Source organism: Pseudophryne corroboree, assembly GCF_028390025.1.
Source record: "Pseudophryne corroboree isolate aPseCor3 chromosome 7 unlocalized genomic scaffold, aPseCor3.hap2 SUPER_7_unloc_2, whole genome shotgun sequence".
In the NCBI taxonomy this organism is placed as follows: domain Eukaryota; kingdom Metazoa; phylum Chordata; class Amphibia; order Anura; family Myobatrachidae; genus Pseudophryne; species Pseudophryne corroboree.
The window spans coordinates 202,244-223,894 of record NW_026967611.1 but is presented as its reverse complement, the minus strand read 5'-3'; the positions used below and the strand labels follow the sequence as shown (position 1 = coordinate 223,894).

Genomic DNA, 21,651 nt, shown 5'->3' with positions numbered 1-21,651 from the left:
ATGCAACTTGGCTGTTCCCGTTTAACTCCTGCTGAGCGCCGAAGACGTCTCTCCGAGTTTCTCTGTCTCTATTGTGCAGCTCCGTCTCACACCATTAATGCCTGTCCCAAACGTCCGGGAAACTCCAAATCCTAGCTCGCCAAGGAGAGGGCCGGCTAGGAGTAATGATCTCCTCTCCATCTCCTCAAGATTGTAATCTCCCAGTCTCGCTTCAAGTTGCTCAACGTTATCGGAACGTCATTGCCCTCCTTGATTCCGGAGCAGCTGGGAACTTTATTACCGAAGCCTATGTTAAACGGTGGTCCCTACCCACCGAGAGACTTCCTTCGTCCATTTCTTTAACTGCCGTGGATGGCAGCAAAATTTTTGATGCAGTTATTTCTTTAAGGACTCTACCAGTTCGTCTGAGAGTGGGAGTTCATCATTCCGAACTTATTTCTTTTTTAGTGATTCCAAGAGCCACACATCCTGTGGTCCTGGGCCTTCCATGGCTCCGTCTTCACAATCCTACAATTGATTGGACGACTACGCAAATCCTGGCATGGGGTTCCTCCTGTGCTGAGACATGTTTGTTTAAAGTATTGCCTGTCTGTTCTTCCTCCCCCAGGTCGTCTGATGTTCCACCTCCTCCATATCAAGATTTCACGGATGTGTTCAGTAAAGCTTCTGCTGATATCCTTCCTCCTCATAGAGAATGGAACTGTCCGATTGATCTCGTTCCAGGGAAGGTCCCACCTCGAGGCCGAACTTATCCGTTGTCTCTGCCTGAGACGCATTCTATGGAGGAATATATTAAAGAGAACCTAGCAAAGGGGTTCATTCGACATTCTTCTTCTCCAGCCGGCGCAGGCTTCTTTTTTGTAAAAAAGAAAGATGGTGGTCTGCGGCCGTGCATCGACTACAGAGGTTTGAACGACATTACCATCAAGAACCGTTATCCTTTACCCCTGATTACTGAGCTCTTTGACAGAGTTAGCGGAGCTACCATCTTTACAAAGCTGGACTTGCGAGGTGCATACAATCTCATCCGGATCCGTGAGGGTGACGAGTGGAAGACCGCCTTTAACACCCGTGACGGACATTATGAGTACCTCGTCATGCCCTTCGGATTGAGCAATGCTCCAGCTGTCTTCCAGCATTTTGTCAATGAGATCTTCAGAGACATTCTATACCGTCATGTCGTGGTCTATCTAGACGATATCCTCATTTTTGCCAACGATTTAGAGGAACATCGTTTTTGGGTTAAAGAGGTTCTGTCCCGTCTCCATGTCAATCATCTCTATTGCAAATTAGAAAAATGCGTCTTTGAAGTCAAGTCCATTCCGTTTCTAGGGTACATTGTGTCCGGTTCCGGACTAGAGATGGATCCTGAGAAACTACAAGCAATCCAAAATTGTCCGGTACCCTTAACCCTCAAAGGGGTCCAGAGGTTCTTAGGGTTCGCCAACTATTACCAAAAGTTTATACGAGACTTTTCCACCATTGTGGCGCCTATTACTGCTTTCACTAAGAAGGGTGCTAACCCGTCCAAGTGGTCTGAAGAAGCCATGCAAGCATTTCATCTTTTAAAACAAAGGTTCATCTCTGCGCCTGTTCTGAAACAGCCTGACATCGACTCTCCTTTCATCTTAGAGGTGGATGCCTCCTCCGTTGGAGTAGGAGCGGTGTTATCTCAGAGGGCTAAAGATGGCCATTTACACCCTTGCAGTTTCTTCTCCCGGAAGTTCTCCCCAGCTGAGCGCAACTATGCCATTGGCGACCAGGAGTTGCTAGCCATCAAGCTCGCTCTAGAAGAGTGGAGGTATCTGTTGGAGGGAGCTTCTCATTCAATCACCATACTTACAGACCACAAGAACCTTTTATACCTGAAGGGCGCACAATGGCCCTCATTCCGAGTTGTTCGCTCGGTATTTTTCATCGCATCGCAGTGAAAATCCGCTTAGTACGCATGCGCAATGTTCGCACTGCGACTGCGCCAAGTAACTTTACTATGAAGAAAGTAATTTTACTCACGGCTTTTTCATCGCTCCGGCGATCGTAATGTGATTGACAGGAAATGGGTGTTACTGGGCGGAAACACGGCGTTTCAGGGGCGTGTGGCTGAAAACGCTACCGTTTCCGGAAAAAACGCAGGAGTGGCCGGGGAAACGGTGGGAGTGCCTGGGCGAACGCTGGGTGTGTTTGTGACGTCAACCAGGAACGACAAGCACTGAAATGATCGCACAGGCAGAGTAAGTCTGAAGCTACTCTGAAACTGCTAAGTAGTTAGTAATCGCAATATTGCGAATACATCGGTCGCAATTTTAAGAAGCTAAGATTCACTCCCAGTAGGCGGCGGCTTAGCGTGTGTAACTCTGCTAAATTCGCCTTGCGACCGATCAACTCGGAATGAGGGCCAATGTCTCAACCCTCGTCAAGCCAGATGGGCACTTTTCTTTTCCAGGTTCGACTTTAAACTCCAGTTCTGTCCGGGCTCTCAGAATCGCAAGGCCGATGCCCTTTCCCGCTCATGGGAGCAAGAAAATGAGTCAGAGTCTTCAGACAAGCATCCTATTATAAATCCGTTGGCATTCTCCACGGTAGGGATGGACTCTACGCCCCCATCAGGGAAAAGTTTTGTGAAGCCGATGCTAAGGAAGAAGCTCATGCATTGGGCCCATGCTTCCCGTTTTGCCGGACATACAGGTATCCAAAAAACCCTGGACTTTATCTCTAGGTCCTATTGGTGGCCAACTCTGAAAAAGGACGTCTTGGAGTTTATTGCATCTTGCCCAAAGTGTGCCCAACATAAAGTATCCCGCCAGTCGCCTGCGGGGCAACTGGTTCCACTATCCGTTCCCTGTCGACCATGGACCCACTTGTCGATGGATTTCATTACAGACTTACCCATGTGCAACAAGTTCAATACCATCTGGGTGGTAGTTGACCGGTTCACCAAGATGTCACACTTCATTCCTCTCACCGGTCTTCCGTCAGCTTCCAAGTTGGCTCAAGTATTCATACAAGAGATCTTCCGACTCCACGGTCTTCCTGAAGAAATTATCTCAGATCGAGGAGTTCAATTCACAGCCAAATTCTGGCGAAGTTTATGTCAAGTCCTCCAAGTCAAGCTAAAGTTTTCCACGGCTTACCATCCTCAGACCAATGGTCAAACCGAGAGGGTGAATCAGGACTTGGAGGCCTTCCTCCGCATCTATGTGTCCTCCTCTCAAGATGACTGGGTTCAATTACTTCCCTGGGCCGAGTTCTGTCATAACAACCAGTATCATTCTTCATCTACTTCAACACCATTCTTCACTAACTTTGGATTCCACCCTAAAGTCCCTGAGTTCCAACCGCTTCCAGCAACTTCTGTCCCCGCAGTGGATATCACCTTGCATCAGTTTGCCAATATCTGGAAGAGCGTACGATCAGCTCTGCTCAAGGCATCGTTCAGGTACAAGAAGTTTGCGGATAAGAAGCGTCGAGCAGTTCCTGCTCTCAAGGTGGGTGATCGGGTATGGTTATCCACGAAGAATTTGAGGTTAAGAGTTCCCAGTATGAAGTTTGCACCTCGCTATATCGGTCCTTTCAAGATTGAACAAGTCATCAATCCTGTTGCTTACAGACTCCAGTTGCCTCCCTTCTTAAAAATACCCAGGACATTCCATGTTTCCCTGTTGAAACCGCTGATCTTGAATCGGTTTCATTCCTCACTTCCTCCAACTCCGAAAGTCCAAACTCAACGAGGCGTTGAGTATGAAGTGGCCAAGATCCTGGACTCACGTCACTGTTACGGTCAACTACAATATCTTATTGACTGGAAAGGTTATGGTCCTGAGGAACGTTCATGGACCAATGCTTCTGATGTCCATGCTCCTGCCTTGGTCCGGAGATTCCATTCCAAGTTTCCTCAAAAGCCAAAGAAGTGTCCTGGGGCCACTCCTAAAGGGGGGGGTGCTGTCACGATCCGGGTATCTGGACGCCATTTCTTACCCATCAGATGCCTCCTAAGGCTGGCTCAGCGCTCCAGGACCGGATTCCATCTTATCCTGATGTGTACATTCCTGTATCCTCTCCTGTCACTCTGGGACGCTGTCACAGTAAACGCCATATTACACCTGGCATGGCGTCTCCCGCGGCCTCCGCCGCCGTCCCTGAACTTCTGCATGCAGAGTGTCTGAGTGGCGATTACGTCCGCCGCGGCCTCCGCTGTGTCCGCGTGGTTGGATGTGCATCTGTCAGCCTGGCGCCTCCTGTCTCCGGTGGCCGGCGCCGCCATTACTGTTTTCATTACCACATGGATTACAAACCAAACTTCCCTCCAAGTGTCTGCATGGGCGCAGCCATCTTGGATTCTGTCAGCTGATCATTTCCACCAATCTGTTCTCAGTATTGTTAATCTGCATAATTGCCTAGCCAATCCCTTCCTTGCTGCAGGTATAAATACACTGTGCCTGAGCAAGGAAGGCGTCAGTGCTTTGGTTGTCAAACCTAGTTCCTGTTTGTCTCTCTCCTGTGATTGTCTTCCAGGTTCCAGCTCCTGTCTCAAGACATCCACCATAGAGACCCGCACCAGCATTCCACCTGCGGTGTAGCCTGACTCTCCAATCCATTGTGGATTCATCTGTTTCCAGCTACAACATTACCTGCTTCCAGCTCAGCTTCCAGCAGAGTACAGCTTCCCTTAAAGGGCCGGTGTCCTTTCTACACTTTACCACTCTCCACCGGTATTATTATTTCTCCGCTCTCAAGTTCTGCATTTCAGTTCATATTTCATCGCTCCCAAGTTCATTTATTATTTAACTGGTTCCAGCCAGTATCCACTCCGTGCTAACAACAGTCTGGTTCCAGCCAGTATCCACAGCAGCTGTTTTATCTTCAGCAACCCAGCTTTTCCTGGAACACCAGCTGGCACAATCCTGGGTTATCTCCATTGCTACAGTCGGGCCTGGTAAGGACTTTCCATCTAGAAGATCATAAGAACTATCTCACACTACCAGTGCCCTGTGGCTCCTGCCATCCTGTAGTACCCAGGAACTGTATTTATTCTTTGCTGACTTTTACGTTTTCTTTTACTGCTGCTGTGTTGCGGAGTTGTCATAATAAACATCATTGACTTTTATCCAAGTTGTCGTGGTCACGCCTTCGGGCAGTTATTATTCATGTTACTTACATGTCCAGGGGTCTGATACAACCTCCCAGGTTCCGGTACATCTCAGCCCCTACAACTGAGGCTGCCTCCCGTCAGCTCAGGCCCTCAGTTGTGACAGCCTTGTTCCTCTTTCGAGAGTTCTCTTGTGCTGCCTCAGTTGGATCTCCTTCACTTGACAGGGGGGTGCCCGAGCAGCGACCCTCCCCAGCTCTAGCCCAACTCCTACTTACCTGCCAGGTGAGATACTATGATCATGAAGGTGCTTCTCCCAGGGCAAGGCTCACCCATTGCACTCTGGGTGTGCTGCTCCTGCGATTTCCCCAAATGTGGGACACTTGCCTGCATATTTTGTGTTTCCCCTGGTCGGCTCTCGTATAATTCAGATCTCTTTGTCTCAGGTCTCTCTCCAGCCTAGTTTGCTGTCTGTTTACACTTCTCTTTTCTTGAGCTGCTCCCTTCTATGCCCTTGCGCACTTTCCTGACTTCTCCCGTCTGCTTACTTTGTGCCTTCCAACGCACAATGCGAACTACAGGTAGTGCTGCAGGGCCCACACCCTTTTACTTGCCTTACAGAGCAGCTCTGGAGCTGTTACAGTTTCCAGTTGCTGCAAGAAATCAGCTTGAATGCTTAAGGGGCTGGGGCATAGCCAACATGAGCCCCACACCGAAGGAGGGTGGAGGTGTTTAATGCGAACTAGGGGTCATCCAAGCACCGCAAAAGGCCGCCATGCCCTGCACACCCCTTTTCTCTTTTCATATGCAGACGAGGGTTGAAGCCAACTTTGACCCACTGCTTGGATGACATCACCATATGCAAATCCATCTGCTGCAGGCCTTCCCCCAGGAATGCTTGCACTAGTTGTTGCATTTGGTTTGTTGTTTGAAGGTGCTTCAGTATTGGGCAGCCTTCTGCCCTCCCATGTTCATCTGAAATTATGTGTTCTCCCTGCAGTTGTTGTCCCCAGATGAGAGTTCCCTTGTGCTGCCTCAGTTGAATCTCCTTTACTTGACAGAGATATGCCTGAGCAGCGGCCCTCCCCAGCCCTATCCCAAATCATACTTATTTTGCATAGGAGATACCATGGTCAATAATGCAGTCGAGTTTCCCACATTTGGGGAAATCATATGGGTCAGCATACCCAGAATGCAATGAATGATCCTCACCCTGGGAGATCAATCTTCATGACCATGGTATCTCCTATGAAAAATAAGTATGATTTGGGATAGGGCTGGGGAGGGCTGCTGCTCAGGCACATCTCTGTCAAGTAAAGGAGATTCAACTGAGGCAGCACAAGGGAACTCTCATCTGGGGACAACAACTGCAGGGAGAACACATATTTTCAGATGAACATGGGAGGGCAGAAGGCTGCCTAATACTGAAGCACCCCCAAACAACAAACCAAATGCAACAACTAGTACAAGCATTCCTGGGGAAGGTCTGCAGAAGACGGATTTGCATACAGTGATGTCATCCAAGCAGTGGGCCAAAGTTGGCTGGAACCCTCATCTGCATATGAAAAGAGAAAAGGGTTATGCAGGGCATGGCGGCCTTTTGCGGCGCTTGGATGACCCCTAGTTCGCATTAAACACCCCCACCCTCCTTCGGTGTAGGGCTCATGTTGGCAATGCCCCAGCCCCTGAAGCATTCAAGCTGATTTCTTGCAGCAGCTGGGCACTGTAACAGCTCCAGAGCTGCTCTTTAAGGCAAGTAAAAGGGTGTGGGCCCTGCAGCACTACCTGTAGTTCGCATTGTGCGTTGGAAGGCACAAAGTAAGCAGACGGGAGAAGTCAGGATAATGCGCAAGGGCATAGAAGGGAACGGCTCAAGAAAAGAGAAGTGGAAACAGACAGCAAACTAGGCTGGAGAGAGACCTGATACAAAGAGATCTGAATTATACGAGAGCCGACCAGAGGAAACACAAATTATGCAGTCAAGTGTCCCACATTTTGGGAAATCACAGGAGCAGCACACCCAGAGTGCAATGGGTGAGCCTTGCCCTGGGAGAAGCACCTTCCTGATCATAGTATCTCACCTGGCAGGTAAGTAGGAGTTGGTCTAGAGCTGGGGAGGGTCGCTGCTCGGGCACCCCCCTGTCAAGTGAAGGAGATCCAACTGAGGCAGCACAAGGGAACTCTCGAAAGAAGAACAAGGCTAGAGGAAGATCTAAGACAAAGAAATCTGACTTTTACCAGAGCTGACCAGAGGAAAGCACAAACACAGTCCTCCACTACCACAAATAATGCAGTCGACTTTCCCACATTTGGGGAAATTATAGGGGTCAGCATACCCAGAATGCAATGAATGAACCTCACCCTGGGAGATCAATCTTCATGACCATGGTATCTCCTATGCAAAATAAGTATGATTTGGGATAGGGCTGGGGAGGGCCGCTGCTCAGGCACATCTCTGTCAAGTAAAGGAGATTCAACTGAGGCAGCACAGGGGAACTCTCATCTGGGGACAACAACTGCAGGGAGAACACATATTTTCAGATGAACATGGGAGGGCAGAAGGCTGCTTAATACTGAAGCACCCCCAAACAACAAACCAAATGCAACAACAAGTGCAAGCATTCCTGGGGGAAGTCCTGCAGCAGATGGATTTGCATATGGTGATGTCATCCAAGCAGTGGGTCAAAGTTGGCTTCAACCCTCGTCTGCATATGAAAAGAGAAAAGGGGCGTGCAGGGCATGGCGGCCTTTTGCGGCGCTTGGATGACCCCTAGCTCGCATTAAACACCTCCACCCTCCTTCGGTGTGGGGCTCATGTTGGCTATGCCCCAGCCCCTGAAGCATTCAAGCTGATTTCTTGCAGCAGCTGGGCACTGTAACAGCTCCAGAGCTACTCTGTAAGGCAAGTAAAAGGGCGTGGGCCCTGCAGCACTACCTGTAGTTTGCATTGTGCGTTGGAAGGCACAAAGTAAGCAGACGGGAGAAGTCAGGATAGTGCGCAAGGGCATAGAAGGGAGCAGCTCAAGAAAAGAGAAGTGGAAACAGACAGCAAACTAGGCTGGAGAGAGACCTGAGACAAAGAGATCTGAATTATACGAGAGCCGACCAGGGGAAACACAAATTATGCAGTCAAGTTTCCCACATTTGGGGAAATCACAGGAGCAGCACACCCAGAGTGCAATGGGTGAGCCTTGCCCTGGGAGAAGCACCTTCATGATCATAGTATCTCACCTGGCAGGTAAGTAGGAGTTGGGCTAGAGCTGGGGAGGGTCGCTGCTCGGGCACCCCCCTGTCAAGTGAAGGAGATCCAACTGAGGCAGCACAAGGGAACTCTCGAAAGAAGAACAAGGCTAGAGGAAAATCTGAGACAAATAAATCTGACTTTTACCAGAGCTGACCAGAGGAAAGCACAAACACAGTCCCCCACTACCACAAATAATGCAGTCGAGTTTCCCACATTTGGGGAAATCACAGGGGTCAGCATACCCAGAATGCAATGAATGAACCTCACCCTGGGAGAGCAATCTTCATGACCATGGTATCTCCTATGCAAAATAAGTATGATTTGGGATAGGGCTGGGGAGGGCCGCTGCTCAGGCACATCTCTGTCAAGTAAAGGAGATTCAACTGAGGCAGCACAAGGGAACTCTCATCTGGGGACAACAACTCCAGGGAGAACACATATTTTCAGATGAACATGGGAGGGCAGAAGGCTGCCTAATACTGAAGCACCCCCAAACAACAAACCAAATGCAACAACTAGTGCAAGCATTCCTTGGGGAAGGCCTGCAGCAGATGGATTTGCATATGGTGATGTCATCCAAGCAGTGAGTCAAAGTTGGCTTCAACCCTCGTCTGCATATGAAAAGAGAAAAGGGGCGTGCAGGGCATGGCGTCCTTTTGCGGCGCTTGGATGACCACTAGTTCGCATTAAACACCTCCACCCTCCTTCGGTGTGGGGCTCATGTTGGCTATGCCCCAGCCCCTGAAGCATTCAAGCTGATTTCTTGCAGCAGCTGGGCACTGTAACAGCTCCAGAGCTGCTCTGTAAGGCAAGTAAAAGGGTGTGGGCCCTGCAGCACTACCTGTAGTTCGCATTGTGCGTTGGAAGGCACAAATTAAGCAGACGGGAGAAGTCAGGATAGTGCGCAAGGGCATAGAAGGGAGCGGCACAAGAAAAGAGAAGTGGAAACAGACAGCAAACTAGGCTGGAGAGAGACCTGAGACAAAGAGATCTGAATTAAACGAGAGCCGACCAGGGGAAACACAAATTATGCAGTCAAGTTTCCCACATTTGGGGAAATCACAGGAGCAGCACACCCAGAGTGCAATGGGTGAGCCTTGCCCTGGGAGAAGCACCTTCATGATCATAGTATCTCACCTGGCAGGTAAGTAGGAGTTGGGCTAGAGCAGGGGAGGGTCGCTGCTCGGGCACCCCCCTGTCAAGTGAAGGAGATCCAACCGAGGCAGCACAAGGAAACTCTCGAAAGAAGAACAAGGCTAGAAGAAGATCTGAGACAAATAAATCTGACTTTTACCAGAGCTGACCAGAGGAAAGAACAAACACAGTCCCCCACTACCACAAATAATGCAGTCGAGTTTCCCACATTTGGGGAAATCACAGGGGTCAGCATACCCAGAATGCAATGAATGAACCTCACCCTGGGAGAACAATCTTCATGACCATGGTATCTCCTATGCAAAATAAGTATGATTTGGGATAGGGCTGGGGAGGGCCGCTGCTCAGGCACATCTCTGTCAAGTAAAGGAGATTCAACTGAGGCAGCACAAGGGAACTCTCATCTGGGGACAACAACTCCAGGGAGAACACATATTTTCAGATGAACATGGGAGGGCAGAAGGCTGCCTAATACTGAAGCACCCCCAAACAACAAACCAAATGCAACAACTAGTGCAAGCATTCCTTGGGGAAGGCCTGCAGCAGATGGATTTGCATATGGTGATGTCATCCAAGCAGTGAGTCAAAGTTGGCTTCAACCCTCGTCTGCATATGAAAAGAGAAAAGGGGCGTGCAGGGCATGGCGGCCTTTTGCGGCGCTTGGATGACCACTAGTTCGCATTAAACACCTCCACCCTCCTTCGGTGTGGGGCTCATGTTGGCTATGCCCCAGCCCCTGAAGCATTCAAGCTGATTTCTTGCAGCAGCTTGGCACTGTAACAGCTCCAGAGCTGCTCTGTAAGGCAAGTAAAAGGGTGTGGGCCCTGCAGCACTACCTGTAGTTCGCATTGTGCGTTGGAAGGCACAAATTAAGCAGACGGGAGAAGTCAGGATAGTGCGCAAGGGCATAGAAGGGAGCGGCACAAGAAAAGAGAAGTGGAAACAGACAGCAAACTAGGCTGGAGAGAGACCTGAGACAAAGAGATCTGAATTAAACGAGAGCCGACCAGGGGAAACACAAATTATGCAGTCAAGTTTCCCACATTTGGGGAAATCACAGGAGCAGCACACCCAGAGTGCAATGGGTGAGCCTTGCCCTGGGAGAAGCACCTTCATGATCATAGTATCTCACCTGGCAGGTAAGTAGGAGTTGGGCTAGAGCAGGGGAGGGTCGCTGCTCGGGCACCCCCCTGTCAAGTGAAGGAGATCCAACCGAGGCAGCACAAGGAAACTCTCGAAAGAAGAACAAGGCTAGAAGAAGATCTGAGACAAATAAATCTGACTTTTACCAGAGCTGACCAGAGGAAAGAACAAACACAGTCCCCCACTACCACAAATAATGCAGTCGAGTTTCCCACATTTGGGGAAATCACAGGGGTCAGCATACCCAGAATGCAATGAATGAACCTCACCCTGGGAGAACAATCTTCATGACCATGGTATCTCCTATGCAAAATAAGTATGATTTGGGATAGGGCTGGGGAGGGCCGCTGCTCAGGCACATCTCTGTCAAGTAAAGGAGATTCAACTGAGGCAGCACAAGGGAACTCTCATCTGGGGACAACAACTCCAGGGAGAACACATATTTTCAGATGAACATGGGAGGGCAGAAGGCTGCCTAATACTGAAGCACCCCCAAACAACAAACCAAATGCAACAACTAGTGCAAGCATTCCTGGGGAAAGGCCTGCAGCAGATGGATTTGCATATGGTGATGTCATCCAAGCAGTGAGTCAAAGTTGGCTTCAACCCTCGTCTGCATATGAAAAGAGAAAAGGGGCGTGCAGGGCATGGCGGCCTTTTGCGGCGCTTGGATGACCCCTAGTTCACATTAAACACATCCACCCTCCTTCGGTGTGGGGCTCATGTTGGCTATGCCCCAGCCCCTGAAGCATTCAAGCTGATTTCTTGCAGCAGCTGGGCACTGTAACAGCTCCAGAGCTGCTCTGTAAGGCAAGTAAAAGGGTGTGGGCCCTGCAGCACTACCTGTAGTTCGCATTGTGCGTTGGAAGGCACAAATTAAGCAGACGGGAGAAGTCAGGATAGTGCGCAAGGGCATAGAAGGGAGCGGCTCAAGAAAAGAGAAGTGGAAACAGACAGCAAACTAGGCTGGAGAGAGACCTGAGACAAAGAGATCTGAATTATACGAGAGCCGACCAGGGGAAACACAAATTATGCAGTCAAGTTTCTCACATTTGGGGAAGTCACAGGAGCAGCACACCCAGAGTGCAATGGGTGAGCCTTGCCCTGGGAGAAGCACCTTCATGATCATAGTATCTCACCTGGCAGGTAAGTAGGAGTTGGGCTAGAGCTGGGGAGGGTCGCTGCTCGGGCACCCCCTGTCAAGTGTAGGAGATCCAACTGAGGCAGCACAAGGAAACTCTCGAAAGAAGAACAAGGCTAGAGGAAGATCTGAGACAAATAAATCTGACTTTTACCAGAGCTGACCAGAGGAAAGAACAAACACAGTCCCCCACTACCACAAATAATGCAGTCGAGTTTCCCACATTTGGGGAAATCATACGGGTCAGCATACCCAGAATGCAATGAATGAACCTCACCCTGGGAGAACAATCTTCATGACCATGGTATCTCCTATGCAAAATAAGTATGATTTGGGATAGGGCTGGGGAGGGCCGCTGCTCAGGCACATCTCTGACAAGTAAAGGAGATTCAACTGAGGCAGCACAAGGGAACTCTCATCTGGGGACAACAACTCCAGGGAGAACACATATTTTCAGATGAACATGGGAGGGCAGAAGGTTGCCTAATACTGAAGCACCCCCAAACAACAAACCAAATGCAACAACTTGTGCAAGAATTCCTGGGGGAAGGCCTGCAGCAGATGGATTTGCATATGGTGATGTCATCCAAGCAGTGGGTCAAAGTTGGCCTCAACCCTCGTCTGCATATGAAAAGAGAAAAGGGGCGTGCAGGGCATGGCAGCCTTTTGCGGCACTTGGATGACCCCTAGTTCGCATTAAACACCTCCACCCTCCTTCGGTGTGTGGGGCTCATGTTGGCTATGCCCCAGCCCCTGAAGCATTCAAGCTGATTTCTTGCAGCAGCTTGGCACTGTAACAGCTCCAGAGTTACTCTGTAAGGCAAGTAAAAGGGCGTGGGCCATGCAGCACTACCTGTAGTTTGCATTGTGCATTGGAAGGCACAAAGTAAGCAGACGGGAGAAGTCAGGATAGTGCGCAAGGGCATAGAAGGGAGCGGCTCAAGAAAAGAGAAGTGGAAACAGACAGCAAACTAGGCTGGAGAGAGACCTGAGACAAAGAGATCTGAATTATACGAGAGCCGACCAGGGGAAACACAAATTATGCAGTCAAGTTTCCCACATTTGGGGAAATCACATGAGCAGCACACCCAGAGTGCAATGGGTGAGCCTTGCCCTGGGAGAAGCACCTTCATGATCATAGTATCTCACCTGGCAGGTAAGTAGGAGTTGGGCTAGAGCTGGGGAGGGTCGCTGCTCGGGCACCCCCCTGTCAAGTGAAGAAGATCCAACTGAGGCAGCACAAGAGAACTCTCGAAAGAAGAACAAGGCTAGAGGAAGATCTGAGACAAAGAAATCTGGCTTTTACCAGAGCTGACCAGAGGAAAGCACAAACACAGTCCCCCACTACCACAAATAATGCAGTCGAGTTTCCCACATTTGGGGAAATCACAGGGGTCAGCATACCCAGAATGCAATGTATGAACCTCACCCTGGGAGAACAATCTTCATGACCATGGTATCTCCTATGCAAAATAAGAATGATTTGGGATAGGGCTGGGGAGGGCCGCTGCTCAGGCACATCTCTGTCAAGTAAAGGAGATTCAACTGAGGCAGCACAAGGGAACTCTCATCTGGGGACAACAACTGCAGGGAGAACACATATTTTCAGATGAACATGGGAGGGCAGAAGGCTGCCTAATACTGAAGCACCCCCAAACAACAAAACAAATGCAACAACTAGTACAAGCATTCCTGGGGGAAGGCCTGCAGCAGATGGATTTGCATATGGTGATGTCATCCAAGCAGTGGGTCAAAGTTGGCTTCAACCCTCGTCTGCATATGAAAAGAGAAAAGGGGCGTGCAGGGCATGGCGGCCTTTTGCGGCGCTTGGATGACCCCTAGTTCGCATTAAACACCTCCACCCTACTTCGGTGTGGGGCTCATGTTGGCTATGCCCCAGCCCCTGAAGCATTCAAGCTGATTACTTGCAGCAGCTGGGCACTGTAATAGCTCCAGAGCTGCTCTGTAAGGCAAGTAAAAGGGTGTGGGCTCTGCAGCACTACCTGTAGTTCGCATTGTGCGTTGGAAGGCACAAAGTAAGCAGACGGGAGAAGTCAAGATAGTGCGCAAGGGCATAGAAGGGAGCGGCTCAAGAAAAGAGAAGTGGAAACAGACAGCAAACTAGGCTGGAGAGAGACCTGAGACAAAGAGATCTGAATTATATGAGAGCCAACCAGGGGAAACACAAATTATGCAGTCAACTTTCCCACATTTGGGGAAATCGCAGGAGCAGCACACCCAGAGTGCAATGGATGAGCCTTGCCCTGGGAGAAGCACCTTCATGATCATGAAGGTGCTTCTCCCAGGGCAAGGCTCACCCATTGCACTCTGTGTGTGCTGCTCCTGCGATTTCCCCAAATGTGGGAAACTTGACTGCATAATTTGTTTTTCCCCTGGTTGGCTCTCGTATAATTCAGATCTCTTTGTCTCAGGTCTCTCTCCAGCCTAGTTTGCTGTCTGTTTCCACTTCTCTTTTCTTAAGCCGCTCCCTTCTATGCCCTTGCACACTATCTTGACTTCTCCCGTCTGCGTACTTTGTGCCTTCCAACGCACAATGCGAACTACAGGTAGTGCTGCAGGGCCCACGCCCTTTTACTTGCCTTACAGAGTAGCTCTGGAGCTGTTACAGTGCCAAGCTGCTGCAAGAAATCAGCTTGAATGCTTCAGGGGCTGGGGCATGGCCAACATGAGCCCCACACCGAAGGAGGGTGGGGGTGTTTAATGCAAACTAGGGGTCATCCAAGCGCCGCAAAAGGCCGCCATGCCCTGCATACCCCTTTTCTCTTTTCATATGCAGATGAGGGTTCCAGCCAACTTTGGCCCACTGCTTGGCTAACATCACCGTATGCAAATCCATCTTCTGCAGACCTTCCCCAAGGAATGCTTGCACTAGTTGTTGCATTTGGTTTGTTGTTTGGGGGTGCTTCAGTATTAGGCAGCCTTCTGCCCTCCCATGTTCATCTGAAAATATGTGTTCTCCCTGCAGTTGTTGTCCCCAAATGAGAGTTCCCTTGTGCTGCCTCAGTTGAATCTCCTTTACTTGACAAGGGAGGCATTTTGGATTTTTTCTTTGGGTACCCTTACACCTGATGGTCTGAATGAGAGCATCGAACTGAACAACATTGGCAGTCTCTGAAGATTTTATCTATTGATTTACCTAATATATTATTTATTGAATATCCATTTATTGTATGTTTAATAAATAAACAAAATTATTAGAAGTAGCTATTTTGGAAACAGCTTTCCTCTTAGGATGAAACTGTATAATCCTGTTGTGTGTGTTCCTTTAAAGTTCTTTAGTAAAATCCACTAGTAATGATGAACATCAGATTTCTTCCTCCATCCTCTTTTTACACTTTCTCTTGGTTCTATATATATATATTTTTATTTTTATTTTATTTTTTTCCCCCTCCTTCTCCCAAAAGGCCCCCCTCCCTCCCCCCCTCCCTGTTTTAAATTTTAAAATCTTTAAATCTTTAAATCTTCGAATCCTTAAATTGTCTGTTTAATATTTATTTTTTCTTCAATTCTTTTTGTTGTTTAAGCAGCAATGTAATTATTCCAGGGGTTAAAATAATGAAATATAGAAATAATATTAACAAAAATTAAAGGTAAAAATGAATTGATAGAATGATCCCATTAAAAGTAAATAAATAATATGGATGTTAAGCTGAGCGGGTTGGATTCGAACATGGGACTCACTGCATAGAGTGCAGGTGATGTTTCCCCTGCACCACGAGAGCAGCTTTAGTAGTGGCATGGATTTATGTTACCCTAAAAGGTTTTATATAAGTAAATGGGGATCATTAGTGCTGAGTTTCTGAATTATGTATATGTGATTATAGATATGAGGTATTGATTGAAAGATTAGAGGTTAATCTGTATATAGATTATATATTTTCTGTTATTTTTTAAACCACCTTGTTGCTTATTTTATTATTATTTTTAATCACCATGTTGCTTATTTTTACATTACATGCCTTTATATGTGCAATTGCAATTAGAAAGTTGTTCCATATATGAGTCATTACATGTATGCATCCAATTAGTATATGTATGTATCCAATCAACTAATTAGTAATGCTATTGGTCCGGTGCATTTTAAAAAGAGCCTGCTAGGCTGCTGATGTATCCTCTGACGAAACCGCTCTTGGATAACAGCGGAGAAACGCGTAAGAAGGTGACTACCGGACACTCTGATTGCTGAGATATAAGCCCGTTCATGAACGAGCTACATCACGGCGGACGTCTGATGTAAAGACAGCGGTGAAGGGGAAAAAGCAATTTGAGAGCGAGCAAAAGGAGGTCTCTACCCCACGGCAGGGAGGAATATCCCGACCGCGAGTGCCAATAAGATCCAGCCACGGTTAACGGGGGTCGTAGCATACCGCTGTGTTTCATCAACCATCACAGCGCTCTCCCCCTGTTTTCTTTCATTACTCACGTGAGTTACATATGAACTTTAACTGCAGTAAATAAGAGGCGTTGGTTACAACTGTTGCTGTTCATCCACAAGAAGGAATTTAATGTATCAATTACAATTGGAAAGTAACGATTAAATTACAACAGCTGTATCCAGGAGGATTTTTTGGACACTTTAATAGACATTCCGTTGTCATCAAGGGCAATATGAAATAGATACTGATTACATTTAGATATGGATAGTGGTGCCTATATATGTTGACTCCATTGTATTTTATTGAATGTGGGTTTCTTCTGTCTATATATATTTTTTAAAAATAAAGAGCTTGTATATTTTATTTTTTGCGCTCCCTTGATAACAAGTGTGATTATCTTTAAAATTTGGTTTATTATTGGTAGAACAGTACTACCTATGGGAGCAGCATTTTATAATATATGGTGAAAATTAATAGATGTATAAAGATTAAATAAGCAACAAATTGGTGAAATAGATACGTTTTGATAGGAGCGCTGGGTTCTATATATATATATTGACATTTGGTTATATATATGTATAGACTTTATAAATTCTTGACAGAGATGTGCCTGAGCAGCGGCCCTCCCCAGCCCTATCCCAAATCATACTTATTTTGCATAGGAGATACCATGGTCATGAAGATTGTTCTCCCAGGGTGAGGTTCATTCATTGCATTCTGGGTATGCTGATCCCTGTGATTTCCCCAAATGTGGGAAACTGGACTGCATTATTTGTGGTAGTGAGTGACTGTGTTTGTGCTTTCCTCTGGTCAGCTCTGGTAAAAGTCAGATTTCTTTGTCTCAGATCTTCCTCTAGCCTTGTTCTTCTTTCGAGAGTTCCCTTGTGCTGCCTCAGTTGGATCTCCTTCACTTGACAGGGGGGTGCCCGAGCAGCGACCCTCCCCAGCTCTAGCCCAACTCCTACTTACCTGCCAGGTGAGATACTATGATCATGAAGGTGCTTCTCCCAGGGCAAGGCTCACCCATTGCACTCTGGGTGTGCTGCTCCTGCGGTTTCCCCAAATGTTGGACACTTGACTGCATAATTTGTGTTTCCCCTGGTCGGCTCTCGTATAATTCAGATCTCTTTGTCTCAGGTCTCTCTCCAGCCTAGTTTGCTGTCTGTTTCCACTTCTCTTTTCTTGAGCCGCTCCCTTCTATGCCCTTGCGCACTATCCTGACTTCTCCCGTCTGCTTACTTTGTGCCTTCCAACGCACAATGCAAACTACAGGTAGTGCTGCAGGGCCCACGCCCTTTTACTTGCCTTACAGAGCAGCTCTGGAGCTGTTACAGTGCCCAGCTGCTGCAAGAAATCAGCTTGAATGCTTCAGGGGCTGGGGCATAGCCAACATGAGCCCCACACCGAAGGAGGGTGGAGGTGTTTAATGCGAACTAGGGGTCATCCAAGCGCCGCAAAAGGCCGCCATGCCCTGCACGCCCCTTTTCTCTTTTCATATGCAGACGAGGGTTGAAGCCAACTTTGACCCACTGCTTGGATGACATCACCATATGCAAATCCATCTGCTGCATGCCTTCCCCCGGGAATGCTTGCACTAGTTGTTGCATTTGGTTTGTTGTTTGGGGGTGCTTCAGTATTAGGCAGCCTTCTGCCCTACCATGTTCATCTGAAAATATGTGTTCTCCCTGCAGTTGTTGTCCTCAGATGAGAGTTCCCTTGTGCTGCCTCAGTTGAATCTCCTTTACTTGACAGAGATGTGCCTGAGCAGCGGCCCTCCCCAGCCCTATCCCAAATCATACTTATTTTGCATAGGAGATACCATTTTCATGAAGATTGTTCTCCCAGGGTGAGGTTCATTCATTGCATTCTGGGTATGCTGACCCCTGTGATTTCCCCAAATGTGGGAAATTCGACTGCATTATTTGTGGTAGTGGGGGACTGTGTTTGTGCTTTCCTCTGGTCAGCTCTGGTAAAAGTCAGATTTATTTGTCTCAGATTTTCCTCTAGCCTTGTTCTTCTTTCGAGAGTTCCCTTGTGCTGCCTCAGTTGGATCTCCTTCACTTGACAGGGGGGTGCCCGAGCAGCGACCCTCCCCAGCTCTAGCCCAACTCCTACTTACCTGCCAGGTGAGATACTATGATCATGAAGGTGCTTCTCCCAGGGCAAGGCTCACCCATTGCACTCTGGGTGTGCTGCTCCTGTGATTTCCCCAAATGTGGGAAACTTGACTGCATAATTTGTGTTTCCCCTGGTCGGCTCTCATATAATTCAGATCTCTTTGTCTCAGGTCTCTCTCCAGCCTAGTTTGCTGTCTGTTTCCACTTCTCTTTTCTTGAGCCGCTCCCTTCTATGCCCTTGCGCACTATCCTGACTTCTCCCGTCTGCTTACTTTGTGCCTTCCAATGCACAATGCAAACTACAGGTAGTGCTGCAGGGCCCACGCCCTTTTACTTGCCTTACAGAGCAGCTCTGGAGCTGTTACAGTGCCCAGCTGCTGCAAGAAATCAGCTTGAATGCTTCAGGGGCTGGGGCATAGCCAACATGAGCCCCACATCGAAGGAGGGTGGAGGTGTTTAATGCGAACTAGGGGTCATCCAAGCGCCGCAAAAGGCCGCCATGCCCTGCACGCCCCTTTTCTCTTTTCATATGCAGACGAGGGTTGAAGCCAACTTTGACCCACTGCTTGGATGACATCACCATATGCAAATCCATCTGCTGCAGGCCTTCCCCCAGGAATGCTTGCACTAGTTGTTGCATTTGGTTTGTTGTTTGGGGGTGCTTCAGTATTAGGCAGCCTTCTGCCCTACCATGTTCATCTGAAAATATGTGTTCTCCCTGCAGTTGTTGTCCCCAGATGAGAGTTCCCTTGTGCTGCCTCAGTTGAATCTCCTTTACTTGACAGAGATGTGCCTGAGCAGTGGCCCTCCCCAGCCCTATCCCAAATCATACTTATTTTGCATAGGAGATACCATGGTCATGAAGATTGTTCTCCCAGGGTGAGGTTAATTCATTGCATTCTGGGTATGCTGACTCCTATGATTTCCCCAAATGTGGGAAACTCGACTGCATTATTTGTGGTAGTGGGGGACTGTGTTTGTTCTTTCCTCTGGTCAGCTCTGGTAAAAGTCAGATTTATTTGTCTCAGATCTTCCTCTAGCCTTGTTCTTCTTTCGAGAGTTTCCTTGTGCTGCCTCGGTTGGATCTCCTTCACTTGACAGGGGGGTGCCCGAGCAGCGACCCTCCCCAACTCTATCCCAAATCTTACTTACCTGCCAGGTGAGATACTGTGATCATGAAGGTGCTTCTCCCAGGGCAAGGCTCACCCATTGCACTCTGGGTGTGCTGCTCCTGCGATTTCCCCAAATGTGGGAAACTTGACTGCATAATTTGTGTTTCCCCTGGTCGGCTCTCGTATAATTCAGATCTCTTTGTCTCAGGTCTCTCTCCAGCCTAGTTTGCTGTCTGTTTACACTTCTCTTTTCTTGAGCCACTCCCTTCTATGCCCTTGCGCACTATCCTGACTTCTCCCGTCTGCTTAATTTGTGCCTTCCAACGCACAATGCGAACTACAGGTAGTGCTGCAGGGCCCACACCCTTTTACTTGCCTTACAGATCAGCTCTGGAGCTGTTACAGTGCCCAGCTGCTGCAAGAAATCAGCTTGAATGCTTCAGGGGCTGGGGCATAGCCAACATGAGCCCCACACCGAAGGAGGGTGGAGGTGTTTAATGCGAACTAGGGGTCTTCCAAGCGCCGCAAAAGGCTGCCATGCCCTGCACGCCCCTTTTCTCTTTTCATATGCAGACGAGGGTTGAAGCCATCTTTGACCCACTGCTTGGATGACATCACCATATGCAAATCCATCTGCTGCAGGCCTTCCCCCAGGAATGCTTGCACAAGTTGTTGCATTTGGTATGTTGTTTGGGGGTGCTTCAGTATTAGGCAACCTTCTGCCCTCCCATGTTCATCTGAAAATATGTGTTCTCCCTGGAGTTGTTGTCCCCAGCTGAGAGTTCCCTTGTGCTGCCTCAGTTGAATCTCCTTTACTTGACAGAGATGTGCCTGAGCAGCGGCCCTCCCCAGCCCTATCCCAAATCATTCTTATTTTGCATAGGAGATACCATGGTCATGAAGATTGTTCTCCCAGGGTGACGTTCATACATTGCATTCTGGGTATGCTGACCCCTGTGATTTCCCCAAATGTGGGAAACTCGACTGCATTATTTGTGGTAGTGGGGGACTGTGTTTGTGCTTTCCTCTGGTCAGCTCTGGTAAAAGCCAGATTTCTTTGTCTCAGATCTTCCTCTAGCCTTGTTCTTCTTTCGAGAGTTCTCTTGTGCTGCCTCAGTTGGATCTTCTTCACTTGACAGGGGGGTGCCCGAGCAGCGACCCTCCCCAGCTCTAGCCCAACTCCTACTTACCTGCCAGGTGAGATACTATGATCATGAAGGTGCTTCTCCCAGGGCAAGGCTCACCCATTGCACTCTGGGTGTGCTGCTCATGTGATTTCCCCAAATGTGGGAAACTTGACTGCATAATTTGTGTTTCCCCTGGTCGGCTCTCGTATAATTCAGATCTCTTTGTCTCAGGTCTCTCTCCAGCCTAGTTTGCTGTCTGTTTCCACTTCTCTTTTCTTGAGCCGCTCCCTTCTATGCCCTTGCGCACTATCCTGACTTCTCCCGTCTGCTTACTTTGTGCCTTCCAATGCACAATGCAAACTACAGGTAGTGCTGCATGGCCCACGCCCTTTTACTTGCCTTACAGAGTAACTCTGGAGCTGTTACAGTGCCCAGCTGCTGCAAGAAATCAGCTTGAATGCTTCTGGGGCTGGGGCATAGCCAACATGAGCCCCACACCGAAGGAGGGTGGAGGTGTTTAATGCGAACTAGGGGTCATCCAAGCGCCGCAAAAGGCCGCCATGCCCTGCACGCCCCTTTTCTCTTTTCATATGCAGACGAGGGTTGAAGCCAACTTTGACCCACTGCTTGGATGACATCACCATATGCAAATCCATCTGCTGCATGCCTTCCCCCGGGAATGCTTGCACTAGTTGTTGCATTTGGTTTGTTGTTTGGGGGTGCTTCAGTATTAGGCAGCCTTCTGCCCTACCATGTTCATCTGAAAATATGTGTTCTCCCTGCAGTTGTTGTCCTCAGATGAGAGTTCCCATGTGCTGCCTCAGTTGAATCTCCTTTACTTGACAGAGATGTGCCTGAGCAGCGGCCCTCCCCAGCCCTATCCCAAATCATACTTATTTTGCATAGGAGATACCATTTTCATGAAGATTGTTCTCCCAGGGTGAGGTTCATTCATTGCATTCTGGGTATGCTGACCCCTGTGATTTCCCCAAATGTGGGAAATTCGACTGCATTATTTGTGGTAGTGGGGGACTGTGTTTGTGCTTTCCTCTGGTCAGCTCTGGTAAAAGTCAGATTTATTTGTCTCAGATTTTCCTCTAGCCTTGTTCTTCTTTCTAGAGTTCCCTTG

General features: G+C 48.5%; 21 non-coding genes and 2 pseudogenes across 21 annotated transcripts; 10 read left to right on the top strand and 13 right to left on the bottom strand.

The window, feature by feature from the left end:
• The first annotated feature begins 5,356 nt into the window (after positions 1 to 5,356).
• Positions 5,357 to 5,519, top strand: LOC134986146 (U1 spliceosomal RNA). The gene has a single exon (XR_010192163.1). It is a non-coding gene; the product is annotated as a U1 spliceosomal RNA (small nuclear RNA).
• A 1,500-nt stretch (positions 5,520 to 7,019) lies between these two features.
• Positions 7,020 to 7,182, bottom strand: LOC134986138 (U1 spliceosomal RNA). The gene has a single exon (XR_010192156.1). It is a non-coding gene; the product is annotated as a U1 spliceosomal RNA (small nuclear RNA).
• Positions 7,183 to 7,334: 152 nt separating this feature from the next.
• On the bottom strand, positions 7,335 to 7,498 carry LOC134986047 (U1 spliceosomal RNA). The gene has a single exon (XR_010192078.1). It is a non-coding gene; the product is annotated as a U1 spliceosomal RNA (small nuclear RNA).
• A 671-nt stretch (positions 7,499 to 8,169) lies between these two features.
• LOC134986102 (U1 spliceosomal RNA) lies at positions 8,170 to 8,332 on the bottom strand. Its single transcript, XR_010192127.1, has one exon. It is a non-coding gene; the product is annotated as a U1 spliceosomal RNA (small nuclear RNA).
• Positions 8,333 to 8,484: 152 nt separating this feature from the next.
• On the bottom strand, positions 8,485 to 8,648 carry LOC134985997 (U1 spliceosomal RNA). Its single transcript, XR_010192032.1, has one exon. It is a non-coding gene; the product is annotated as a U1 spliceosomal RNA (small nuclear RNA).
• Positions 8,649 to 9,319: 671 nt separating this feature from the next.
• LOC134986119 (U1 spliceosomal RNA) lies at positions 9,320 to 9,482 on the bottom strand. The gene has a single exon (XR_010192142.1). It is a non-coding gene; the product is annotated as a U1 spliceosomal RNA (small nuclear RNA).
• Positions 9,483 to 9,634: 152 nt separating this feature from the next.
• On the bottom strand, positions 9,635 to 9,798 carry LOC134985979 (U1 spliceosomal RNA). The gene has a single exon (XR_010192016.1). It is a non-coding gene; the product is annotated as a U1 spliceosomal RNA (small nuclear RNA).
• A 671-nt stretch (positions 9,799 to 10,469) lies between these two features.
• Positions 10,470 to 10,632, bottom strand: LOC134986118 (U1 spliceosomal RNA). Its single transcript, XR_010192141.1, has one exon. It is a non-coding gene; the product is annotated as a U1 spliceosomal RNA (small nuclear RNA).
• A 152-nt stretch (positions 10,633 to 10,784) lies between these two features.
• On the bottom strand, positions 10,785 to 10,948 carry LOC134985978 (U1 spliceosomal RNA). The gene has a single exon (XR_010192015.1). It is a non-coding gene; the product is annotated as a U1 spliceosomal RNA (small nuclear RNA).
• A 671-nt stretch (positions 10,949 to 11,619) lies between these two features.
• Positions 11,620 to 11,782, bottom strand: LOC134986172 (U1 spliceosomal RNA). Its single transcript, XR_010192186.1, has one exon. It is a non-coding gene; the product is annotated as a U1 spliceosomal RNA (small nuclear RNA).
• A 151-nt stretch (positions 11,783 to 11,933) lies between these two features.
• On the bottom strand, positions 11,934 to 12,097 carry LOC134986045 (U1 spliceosomal RNA). The gene has a single exon (XR_010192076.1). It is a non-coding gene; the product is annotated as a U1 spliceosomal RNA (small nuclear RNA).
• Positions 12,098 to 12,770: 673 nt separating this feature from the next.
• On the bottom strand, positions 12,771 to 12,933 carry LOC134986150 (U1 spliceosomal RNA). The gene has a single exon (XR_010192166.1). It is a non-coding gene; the product is annotated as a U1 spliceosomal RNA (small nuclear RNA).
• A 152-nt stretch (positions 12,934 to 13,085) lies between these two features.
• Positions 13,086 to 13,249, bottom strand: LOC134986012 (U1 spliceosomal RNA). Its single transcript, XR_010192046.1, has one exon. It is a non-coding gene; the product is annotated as a U1 spliceosomal RNA (small nuclear RNA).
• Positions 13,250 to 13,941: 692 nt separating this feature from the next.
• LOC134986206 (U1 spliceosomal RNA) lies at positions 13,942 to 14,084 on the bottom strand (annotated as a pseudogene).
• A 2,727-nt stretch (positions 14,085 to 16,811) lies between these two features.
• LOC134986068 (U1 spliceosomal RNA) lies at positions 16,812 to 16,975 on the top strand. Its single transcript, XR_010192097.1, has one exon. It is a non-coding gene; the product is annotated as a U1 spliceosomal RNA (small nuclear RNA).
• A 152-nt stretch (positions 16,976 to 17,127) lies between these two features.
• On the top strand, positions 17,128 to 17,290 carry LOC134986166 (U1 spliceosomal RNA). Its single transcript, XR_010192181.1, has one exon. It is a non-coding gene; the product is annotated as a U1 spliceosomal RNA (small nuclear RNA).
• A 671-nt stretch (positions 17,291 to 17,961) lies between these two features.
• LOC134986010 (U1 spliceosomal RNA) lies at positions 17,962 to 18,125 on the top strand. The gene has a single exon (XR_010192044.1). It is a non-coding gene; the product is annotated as a U1 spliceosomal RNA (small nuclear RNA).
• Positions 18,126 to 18,277: 152 nt separating this feature from the next.
• Positions 18,278 to 18,419, top strand: LOC134986129 (U1 spliceosomal RNA; annotated as a pseudogene).
• A 692-nt stretch (positions 18,420 to 19,111) lies between these two features.
• LOC134986025 (U1 spliceosomal RNA) lies at positions 19,112 to 19,275 on the top strand. Its single transcript, XR_010192058.1, has one exon. It is a non-coding gene; the product is annotated as a U1 spliceosomal RNA (small nuclear RNA).
• A 152-nt stretch (positions 19,276 to 19,427) lies between these two features.
• LOC134986089 (U1 spliceosomal RNA) lies at positions 19,428 to 19,590 on the top strand. The gene has a single exon (XR_010192115.1). It is a non-coding gene; the product is annotated as a U1 spliceosomal RNA (small nuclear RNA).
• Positions 19,591 to 20,261: 671 nt separating this feature from the next.
• LOC134986033 (U1 spliceosomal RNA) lies at positions 20,262 to 20,425 on the top strand. Its single transcript, XR_010192065.1, has one exon. It is a non-coding gene; the product is annotated as a U1 spliceosomal RNA (small nuclear RNA).
• A 152-nt stretch (positions 20,426 to 20,577) lies between these two features.
• On the top strand, positions 20,578 to 20,740 carry LOC134986149 (U1 spliceosomal RNA). The gene has a single exon (XR_010192165.1). It is a non-coding gene; the product is annotated as a U1 spliceosomal RNA (small nuclear RNA).
• Positions 20,741 to 21,411: 671 nt separating this feature from the next.
• LOC134986009 (U1 spliceosomal RNA) lies at positions 21,412 to 21,575 on the top strand. The gene has a single exon (XR_010192043.1). It is a non-coding gene; the product is annotated as a U1 spliceosomal RNA (small nuclear RNA).
• Positions 21,576 to 21,651: the final 76 nt, after the last annotated feature.